Below are 9,543 nucleotides of genomic sequence, written 5' to 3' on the forward strand. Positions count from 1 at the left end.
AAAAAGCCAAGGATGTGGCTCAATGGGTAAGCACCCTGGATTCAATCCCTGGTATCAAAAAAAAAATAAAAGCAAATTGGAATCACCACAAAGTAAGGCTTTTGTTTTTTTCACCAGGGAACTAAGGGACATTTATCATGCTATCGCATGAAAGAAGAAAAGGGAGAGGAATTTTGCTATTGATGAGGCTTAAGGTACTCCAAAATTAAATCATGGAGGAACTTATGTGGTAAGCACAGACAGCTAAATTTCTCAGCCACAGAAAGATTGTGAAAGGGAAAGCACATTATACTACTTGCTTAACCTCTGCTGACCAGCATCTTCAACAGTAGCTTTGCGTGGCAAAATTGGTAGAATGTGGCACAAATAATGACTCTGTATGAAATCCATGCAGTTTTAGAGAAGTTATTGTCTGTCCAAGCAAATCAATCTTAGCCTACAGCTTACCCTGGAGTTATGCCAGACCCATTCTCAGGTTTCCTGATTCCAGCAGGACCAGGTGTGGCCATGACAGCAGCACCACTTAAATCAGCGAAAGCAGTTCATATATCCCAGATGGTACAAGTCTATTTCCTCATGCCCCTTGGCACACCAGCCTCCTCAAAGGTGGATATTAGCAAACTTCCAACAAAAAGGTTGCCAAACCTTACCATATATTTTCTTTTCTGTCTGGGTTATTTTAGGTGTGGTCCTGCCTAATGCCAGAGGTACAAACTAAATGGGTTTTCACATTGCTTCCAAATCTGTGTGTATGTACATATATATGTATGTATATGTATATATGCATATATGTGTGTATACACACACACACACACACACACACACATATATATATATATATATATATATATATATAGAGAGAGAGAGAGAGAGAGAGAAGAGGAGAGGAGTTTATTCAAGAACAACGGAGGGAGAGAGGGAAGACAAGACTAAAATGCTTTTGAACAGGAAGCATGGCACCTATTTAAAAAGTAAGCTGAGTTCTTTCCACAGTTGTTGAAGTGGAAGCTTATACAATGGTGAAAGCAGCAGCAGCAAATTGGTTGTCTTGAGAAATTACATTGGAACACTCTTATCAAAGTCACTTTTGTTTTTCACTTAGGGTTTTGTGCATATAAAAGCCTGAGGGCCTTAATAGAGAGGCTCCTGCAAACTTCTGCTTTGGCATCAGAGCCATCAAAGTGCCTTCTTCCCCTTTCTCCAGTTTCTGGTCCCTAAAAACAGCCTACAGAGCTGTAGTTGCCCTGAATCTGACTCCCTGTTCTCTGGGTGCCTTTGACCTTTCTACTGCCCTGTTGCAGGGAAAGTTTTGTGTTTAAAAATATTGCTCTATGTGTTCAAACTTCTAAAAGTTTACAAAGAAAATCTGTAATAGAACCAGGAATTAGAATTGTATTGTTATCAATTATTGACATGGAAAAGCAGTTACTGAAGATAAAAACAAATGCCAAATGTCTTCTTTGATATAAGGAGAGCAACTAAAAACAGAGCAGGGAGGAAGAGCATGAGAAAAATATTAACATTAAACAGGGACGAGAGGTGGGAGGGAAAGGGAGAGAGAAGGGAAATTGCATGGAAATGGAAGGAGACCCTCATTGTTATACAAAATTACATATAAGAGGATGTGAGGGAAAAGGGAAAAAAAATCAAGGGAGAGAAATGAATTACAGTAGATGGGGTAGAGAGAGAAGATGGGAGGGGAGGGGAGGGCGGATAGTAGAGGATAGGAAAGATAGCAGAATACAACAGTCACTAGTATGGCAATATGTAAAAACGTGGATGTGTAACCGATGTGATTCTGCAATTTGTACACGGGGTAAAAATGGGAGTTCATAACCCACTTGAATCAAATGTATGAAATATGATATGTCAAGAGCTTTGTAATGTTTTGAACAACCAATAATAATAATAAAAAAAAGATCACAGTCAAAAAAAAAAAACAAACCTTATTTTTCTTTTTTCATCTAATGCAATTGAGTCATCCATGAAAAAAAATGTCATAGGGAAAATTTTGTTCAAGGGGGTAGCACTGAGGATTGAACCCAAGGACACTTTACCACTGAGCTCTATTCCCAGTCCTTTTTATTTTTTAATTTTGAGATAGGATCTCACTAAGTTGCTGAGGCTGGCCTCTAACTTGTAATCCTCCTTCCTCAGCCACCTGAGTTGCTGGGATTACAGACATACACCGATATGCCTGACTATCAGAGGGCAAATTTCTGTGAATCAAAATACAATTGTATTACATTAACAGTATATAATTTCTTCAAGAATCAACAAAGCAAACTATACTTAATGTTGGTATTGAGAATGAATTGAAAAGATTACTTTATTCCTCAAAAATCCTCTTGCCTGTCAATCTGCATGGGAAAAAATATGCTTCTTACTGTTGTAGGATGTGGAACTCCTTGGCCTCATGCCAAATGGAGGGCACATTGCCGCCCCTTGACTTTGGGCTTATGCACTGGCTGTGTCAACTAAGAGTTTGTTTGCAGATACACACCAAGTAAGAGCTTGAAATATGATTGTGTGGTTAGACTTGCTCTCTCTCACTTCTGACATCACCATGAGAAAAACATAGCTTCAGTAATCTGCTAGTTCCTAGAAAAATGAGAGATATGGAAGACAGACCGGGATCCAACTTGTAACTTAAGAGCCAAGTCTAGACTACCCCAGCCTGAGACATGAGTGAGAATTATTTTAAGTCACTGAATTTGGAGTGGTTTTGTTACTCAGCACTATTAATTGCTGACTGATATACATGATGAACACCAAACAAATCAATAAAAATGATGCAAAATGTCTATGAGACCATTGCTTGTATAAACTAGAAAATTTTGAGTTTCTAGAAAGGAAAACCCAATAAAAGTACTGGGGTATGGCTTTAATCCCTGGGGAGGCTGAGGCAGGAGGATCTCAAGTTCAAAGCTAGTCTCAGCTACCTAGTGAGAGCTTTTACAAAAAAAAAAAAAAAAAAATTACCTTGTGACAAACTCAGCCTGGAAGTCTTTTATTTGGAGACTGAGTCTCCCTAAACTGCTGAAGCTGACTTGGAAATTTCTATGCTTCTGCCTCAGCCTCCTAAACTGGTATTACAGATGAGGGACAATGCACGGGCTCAATAGACCTTAATCACTTGTTCTCATCTTCCATCACTTCACTCACATTTCCATTCTCCCTACTCACGGGTAGTTCAAAAGAAAAAAATCTTAAAAATTACTTCAAAGGTCTCTTTCTAGAATGTCAGGTTTCCCACAGAGCTACCACAGGGCCCTTCTTTGCTGGCTTGGGTAAATGGGGCATCTTCTATAACACCTGCTGTAAATCTCCCATTTTTTGGAAAGTGACACATTCCAAGTTTGTCACGGTCCCAAGCTCCAGGAACTTCATTCTGCTCCAGTCAGTGGATGTGGCCTCCCCTAAGCTGGTTTCCCAGCCCTTAATGCCTTAGGGCATAAAAAGCCCTGAGTCTAATGTGTTTTCTGAAAAACCCAATAAAAGTGTTTTTCCCTGGGCTGGGGTTGTAGCTCAGTGGTACAACACTTGCCTCACGACGTGTGAGGCACTGAGTTTGATCCTCAGCACCACATAATAAATAAATAAAATAAAGATATTCTGTTTATAAATTTAAAAAAATGTTTAAAAAAGATATTGTGTCCATCTACAACTAAAAACATATATATATATATATATATATATATATATTTTTTAAAGTGTTTTTCCCTAAAAAATTTAAAAAGGGATGGGGATGTGGCTGAGTGGTTAAGCACCCCTGGGTTCAATCCCTGGTATCAAAAAAAAAAAAAAAATCACCAACTTTTTACGTAAATGATGCTTTTGAACCTTCCATTTTTACTTCCATTGTATCACACTCAGCCCATGGCTTTTTTTTTTTTTTTTTTTCAGTTGTAGATGGACACAGTACTTTTATTTTGTTTGTTTATTAATTTTTTTTATGTGGTGCTGAAGATGTAACCCATTGCCTTATATGTGCTGGTGAAGTGCTCTACCACTGAGCTACAACCTCGGCCCTAGCTCATGGATTTTAACCTGAAGGGAGAGTCTGAAATCAAATTGACATTATATTTCAAAAATTTATAAAATAAAATTCTTGAAATATAAATAGGTATATGATACAGTATGCATGGACATTATACCAAAATTTTTAGAATTATTATTTCTGGGTAGTGGCATTATGCATATTTGTATTTAGTTTTTCTTTACTTGTAATTTTCCAGTAATACACAGATTATTGGCATAATTTGAAAACATTTTGATTTGCTACAAAAGAAACAAATTTACTCTGATTTTCAAATTATACTTTTAAAAATGATTACTTATGTCCCCAAATTGGGAATATCAGGAATGACAAGAACAAAAGATGAAAAATTAACATTACTACATTTCAATCAGTATGGTATTTATTTTACTTTTACTCTATTTTCTTAACTCTTATAAATTTTTTTTTTTTAATGAACTGTTGCAGAATCCTCTAAGTAAACATTTAGATACTGCTTTCTTGATGTGAGTAGAAGGCTCTAAAAACATAGGAATAGGTTTCACCAGGGTCCAAGAGAAGGGAATGGCTCTTTCATATAAACCTCCACACACCCTTTTGTCCAGTACCATTTTAGGGGTGTCATTAATCATCCCATGGGCACTGATAGGGGCTACCTTTGTTCCTCAGGCAGGATGCTTCCTGTTGCTAAGAGGCAGTCTACAGGAGTACTGGAGGGGAAGTTAAGTGTGCCTCACTCCTGGGGTTAGGCTGCGTGCAAGGGAAAGCTAAGTGCTGGCTGAGGCTCAGCTAGCTCTTTTGGGCCCCTAACAATACCTCTTACTGTGGGTCTTTGCTGCTTCATTCCTCATTCTTCTCAGTGGCTTGCTTTCTTTTTCTTTTTCTGTTTTTTGTTTTTGTTTTTTGTTTTTTTTTGTTGTTGTTTGTTTGTTTGTTTTTAGTGGCTCTAGGAACTGAATCCAGGGCCTTATATCCACTAGGCAGCTCTACTACTTAGCTACATCCCCAGCTCCCATTTCAGTTATATTTTGGGACAGGGTCTCCCTAAATTGTTCATGCTGGACTTGAATTTGAGACCATTCTACCTCAGCCTCCTGGTTAGCCAGGATTGAAGCTCTATGTCATAGTGCCTGGCCTCAGAGTGGTAGCATTATGGATATTTCTCTTTTTCTTTTTAGTCTGACTCTTTGTACTTTCATTATCTCCCCACCCCCACTCCCGCTCTTCTTCTTCTTCTTCTTCTTCTTCTCCTTCTCCTTCTCCTTCTCCTTCTCCTTCTCCTTCTCCTTCTCCTTCTCCTTCTCCTTCTCCTTCTCCTTCTCCTTTCTTCTTCTTCTTCTTCTTCTTCTTCTTCTTCTTCTTCTTCTTCTTCTTCTTCTTCTTTTCTTCTTCTTTTCTTCTTCTCCTTCTTCTTCTCCTCCTCCTTCTCCTCCTCCTTCTCCTCCTCCTTCTCCTCCTCCTTCTCCTCCTCCTTCTCCTCCTCCTTCTCCTCCTCCTTCTCCTCCTCCTTCTCCTCCTCCTCCTTCTTCTTCTTCTTCTTCTTCTTTCTTCTTCTTTTAAACTGAAAGGATTTTGGATTTTGGTTTTTGTATGTATGTTTTTGTTTACAATGAGAAGCCAAGGACAAAACGTTCTGCTTCTAAATACTTGAAGTCTGGAATCTCTCTGTTTTCCCAAGGACTTAGAACTTCAGAAACCAAAGCCAGAAATTATTCTGGGCTTCATCTTTTCAATTCTTTCCCCAGAGTCAACAAGCACAAAGTGGTCTAGTAAATGATTGAAAAGTTTAGGATAGAAGGAGAGAGGGAAAAATAATCAAACAAATTAATTAAACAAATTAGTGACAATATAGAGGTAGGTAGACATAGGTTTAATAAATAAGGAGGACACTATTTTTTCTATTATTAATATTATTATTATTGGTACTGGTGATTGAACACATCTCTACCACTGAGCTACATCCTCAGCCTTTTTTAAGTTTTATTTTGAGACAGAGTCTGGCTAAATTGCTGAGGCTAACTTTGAACCTGGAATTCTCCTGCCTCAGCCTCCCAAGTCACTGGATGACAGTTGTGCGCCACTGAGCATGGCTTAATGATTATTTTTCCGCACTGGATCTAAGAAGGCAGTCATTTGCTCTCCTCTTCTGGAAAATCTTAACCTTCCATCATTAGTCTGCCATTCGTTCAGCAGGAAAAGACCAGATGATTGTTGGGATTAACTGTTTAGGAAAACCAGCAGCCACCATTCCCATCAAGCCTTGCAGCCCTACCTTCAATGTGTCTCAAATGATGAAGGAAGGCATCTGCCTTTTTTTTTGTATGGGATAATTCTCCACTGAAAATTCCTGCTTTGTCCTTACGTTAACCTAAATCAAGTTTTTCCAGAAAGACCTCACATGGCTTTCTGCAGCACCAAGAATTTCCCTTCACTCCATGCTCCAATTCTTTTCCTCTCCCTGCTGCTTTTTCAGATCCACATTGTTTAACTCTCATCTAGGAAGCCCAATCTCTTGGAGTCATATTCTCTTTTCATATAATGTAAATTCTACTTCATTGTAATAGGTTATTGCAATGGTGTCAGACCCTCTGAGAAAAGAGTATTTTACGGAAATAAAAGATGCGATTATGCTCCAGCTTTTCTCACACAATTGCTCACACTTCACACATTTCTCTTTCTCAGCACCAATTTCAAAAAAATGATCTTTTTCTCTCTCTTGCATATTATTTGTTTTCTGTGTGCTACCTCACATACCAACTGAAAGTGTGATCAAAACAGTTATGTTTGTGAATACATTTATTTTGCCTTGTTTGTTAGATGCAAGAGGAGTTAACAATAGGTCTCTAGGTTTCTAGAGACAGCCAAGGAAAATATTCTCCTAGCAGTATTTATCTACAGTTCTCCATTTAGGCATAAAATATTTTATAGAGAAATATGCCAGCTGGGCAAGGGTAGCTCATACTTTGTAATCCCAGGCACTAGAGAGGATGAGGCAGGAGACTGAGCAATTTAGGGAGACCCTGTCTCAAAGTAAAACATTAAAAATATAAAGGGCAGGGGATGTAGCTCAGTGGAGTGGGAGAGCATCCCAGATTACATCCTCTTAACTTATTTTCTTTTGAAAATAAATGCAGCAGCCAAATAACTGCCATGCAGTCAATACAATTAAAGTAAGTTTACTTAGCATAACTCTATATTGTTGGTGAGAATACAATGATTTAAAAAAAAAAAAATTCCAGCCAGGATCCAGGGTGCACACCTGTAATCCCAGAGGCTCTGGAGGCTGAGGCAGGAGGATCAAGAGTTCAAAGCCAGCCTCAGCAAAAGTGAGGTGCTAAGCAACTCAATGAGACCCTGTTTCTAAATAAAATGCAAAATAGGGGGGTCATGGCTCAGTGGTCAAGTGCTCCTGAGTTCAATCCCTGGTACCAAGTTTTTATTCATACATTATAGTTGTACATAATGGTGAGATTAGTTGTTACATATTTGTACATGCACACAATATAACAACATAATTTGGCCAATATTAATCCCCTGTATCTCCCTTTTCCCTCTGCCTGATCTCCTTCCTCTACTGTACTTCTTTTGATTTTTCAGAGATCCTTCCCTCTCACTTTTTTCGATTTCTTCTCTAGTGACACATAGGAGAGAAAGCACACAACTCTTGACTTTCTAAGTTCTTAATATAATGTTCTCAATTTCCATCCATTTTCCTGCAAATGACAAAATTTCATTTTTAGGGCTGACTAAAACTCCACTGTATAGGAATACCACATTTTATCTACCCTTCATCCATTGAGAGACATCTAGGCTGGGAGAATATGATGATTTTTAAAACAGACAGTCTCAGGAATGTCATGACTGAAGGAGAGGCACTGTGTCATGCTTATCTGCATACACGAAAGTAGGGGATAGAGACCCTGCTTTTGCTAGAACTGAAAGATGTTCTCCACATGGCTTCTGAGGTTGGGTGACTTCTTTGGAGAAGGACCAGGCTTTGGAGAGGAACCAGGTGGGAAGCAATACATGTTCAATGAGGACACCCAGAAGAGCTTTAACTAATCCCAAAAGGCATATCAGAGATCCATTTTTCACATCTCAATCATCTCATTAAGTGAGATCGTTAAGTTAAACCTCTTGTAGTATTCTGGTAGTATCTTTAATCCCTGATTATTGAATGAAATTTTACTTAGTTGTAGAATTCTAAGTTGACAGGTAATTTCCCTGACAACTTGGAAGATAATGTTTCCCTATTGCCTGTTCTTATTTTTTTTTCTTTCTTTCTTTCTTTCTTTTTTTATGTGTGTGTGTGGTGGCAGGTACTGGTGATTGAACTCAGGGGCACTAAACCACTGAGCCACATCCCCAGGTCTATATTTTATTTTATTTAGGAATAGGGTCTCACTGAGTTGCTTAGCCCCTCACTTTTGCTGACGCTGGCTTTGAACTTGTAATCTTCCTGCCTCAGCCTCCCAAACCATTGGGATTACAGGCGTGTGCCACCACACCTGTCTGCCTGTTCTTATTGTTGATGAAAAGAAGTCTCCACCATCTAGTTGTTCTTCCTTTGCAGATCATCTGCATTGCCTCTCTGGGTGACTCTTTGTCTTTACTGTCTTACATTTCAGTGTGGTATATCCAGGTATGGATTTATTCTTACTGAGTTTGTTCAGATCTTAGAGTACTTCCTAAATCTGAGAAGGCACAGTTATGAAAATGTCACCACAAAGCATTTTAAAAAATTTACTGTAAAATAATTTCAACTTACAGATAAGCTTGAAAATAAAAAATGAAAAAATTAACATAGCACAAATAATATTCAAACACACTTTTACCTTAATTTGCTTTTTACGTTTTCCTTTCTCTTCCCACTGCACTGGGGATTAAATCTAGGGGTGCTTTTCCACTCAACTATAGCCCCAGTCCTTCATGTTTTTTATTTTCAAACGGGGTTTTTCTAAGTTGGAGAGGCTGGTATTGAACTTATGATCCTCCTGCTCCAGCCTCCCTAGTACTGGATACAGGCATGTGCCATTGTTCCCAACTTGCCTATATTTATTAAACCTAACTGGGTTGTCATTTTTTCTCTCTCTCTTAATGTATATTCTGTTTCAGTCCTTAGACTTGTTAGAAATAGCGAGGTGCCGCAAGAAATCAAACGTGCTTAAAAGTTGGTGGGCAAAGGCTATGGATATGGCTCAGTGGTAGAGTGCTTGCCTAGCATGCATGAGGCCCTGGGTTCAATCCCCAGTATCACATACACATACATACACACACACACACACACAAGTGGGTTGACAAGGCAAAACTTGTGCTATAGGAACCTGGCTAGCGAGTACACCTGGGTAGGCAGTCCACCTGTTTATCTACCTAACCCAGCACTGCCCTTCACTTTGATTGAAGGATTCAGGGTTATAATCTACACAATTGGCTAATTTCAGAATTAGGGCTGGCAAAAGGGAAAGACTACGATAAGATGACTCCAATTTGATCCAACGAAGGCTGAACACTATATTCTGAAAATG

The 9,543-nt window shown here is 38.7% G+C and overlaps 1 non-coding gene across 1 annotated transcript; it reads left to right on the forward strand.

Annotated features, from left to right (window-relative positions):
- The first annotated feature begins 9,206 nt into the window (after positions 1-9,206).
- On the forward strand, positions 9,207-9,277 carry Trnaa-agc (transfer RNA alanine (anticodon AGC)). The gene has a single exon. It is a non-coding gene; the product is annotated as a tRNA-Ala (tRNA).
- Positions 9,278-9,543: the final 266 nt, after the last annotated feature.

This window comes from Marmota flaviventris, chromosome 5 (assembly GCF_047511675.1).
Source record: "Marmota flaviventris isolate mMarFla1 chromosome 5, mMarFla1.hap1, whole genome shotgun sequence".
NCBI lineage: Eukaryota > Metazoa > Chordata > Mammalia > Rodentia > Sciuridae > Marmota > Marmota flaviventris.